Source organism: Nematolebias whitei, chromosome 1, assembly GCF_014905685.2.
Source record: "Nematolebias whitei isolate Nwh7 chromosome 1, NemWhi1, whole genome shotgun sequence".
In the NCBI taxonomy this organism is placed as follows: domain Eukaryota; kingdom Metazoa; phylum Chordata; class Actinopteri; order Cyprinodontiformes; family Rivulidae; genus Nematolebias; species Nematolebias whitei.
This window is the reverse complement of record NC_056498.1, coordinates 72,851,033-72,852,595: the sequence shown is the minus strand read 5'-3', so window position 1 is coordinate 72,852,595 and position 1,563 is coordinate 72,851,033.

Here is a 1,563-nt window from a genome sequence, read left to right as displayed (position 1 = left end):
ACTGTAGTGAACTAGGCCTGAGGTCAAATCCTGACCTTAAGGACCTTCCTGGAACAAAAACTGTCATTTCATTGATTTGAATCCAGAAATACAGGTTGACCCATCCTGAGACTTTCTTTCTTGAATTAATCAAGTGAAAGAACACTACTTTCTATTATCATTACTATTTTACAAATGTTTGATAATCAAATTGTGTTAGTTCAAACCATTTTTAAATGTTGAAGTGAACTACTCATTTAAATCAACTGTGAAACAGTATTAGTGATTTTTAATCCTCATTCAAAGTAGAAATCAGGTTAATGATGCATTGTCTGATTTTCTGTCTTCAATGAGCAAGTTGTGTAAGTTGGTCAAAGGTCAAGTTTCGGTCAACTTTTAGTTTACTGAAAAAGAAATGTCATGTTTAACTTTTTCAGGCAGATACTAGAGAATTGACTCCACGAAGTCTGAGTTTTTCATAATATCTTCTGTCTGTTCTTAAACACTCTAATCTTTTTCCTTGACTTTTTAATAACACCTTACTTCACAAAAACACACCTCTGTTGGTCCATCGACCAATCAGAAAGTCCTCAAATGAACCGGAAGTGACCCTTTTTAAAAGGTGCAACACTTCCTAGTTCAGCAGTTCCAGAGTTCAGAAGGCTGGAATTCAGGATGCTGGAGGAAGAAAAATAAGCTGAACGGGAGAAGATCAGGGGAATTATGAAATGTCTGTTCTGGATGATCTCACGACTCCTGAGGTTTAGCTGTTCTTACGGAGACGCTGGAAGAGTTGAAAGGAAAGCTCTACACCAACGCTGAAACTATCATCTGCAAAGGTAAGAGTAGATCTCAACCAAAGTGTACCGTTGGGTTAAGCTGGTCCAAAGGAGCGTGTTGTTCTGGTTATAACAGACAAATTCCCTCACCCATCTCTCTCAAGATAAACTTCATTTTCCATCTTTAAACTCTTCTATCTGCTAGCAAATTAATCCAGATATTTTCAGAAATGTCTGTTGTGAAGCAGGGAAACAATCGCCGTATTGTTTCCTCCTTGTAAAACTAGCCTAAATAAGCTGTTGTTATTTTCAATTTTTGCCAATTAATGTAAATGTGTGATGTGTTAAACTTTGATTCTGTAAATAAATGACGCATTCATTTGATGGGTCAAAGAAAATTAACGTCTCACGTTACGTTTTTAATAATTCAATGCACGACATTATTCAGTCCAGAAAAATGAAAGAATCCGTTTAATTTATGAATATATACAACATATGTTCATCTACATTCTGGTGGCCCATGACAGGTTCATAAAATGGACTGTATTCGTGTGACAATTGAATTATCATGTTGGCATGAAAAAAGTGCAGATTCTGCGGTGTGAAACGCAGCGTTTTGAGCTGCGACGCTTGGAGAAAATACAGCTATGTTTTGCAGCTAGTGATGTTTTGAAAGCTGAAATTGAGAGTCAATGTGTCTTTTTGAAAGCTGAATTTGTACATCTGTTGTGTGACAAAGTTGATGAGCTGTGGAAACGTTATTCTGTTTAACCTGTGGTCCAGACGTGACTCTGGTCCGGCTCGG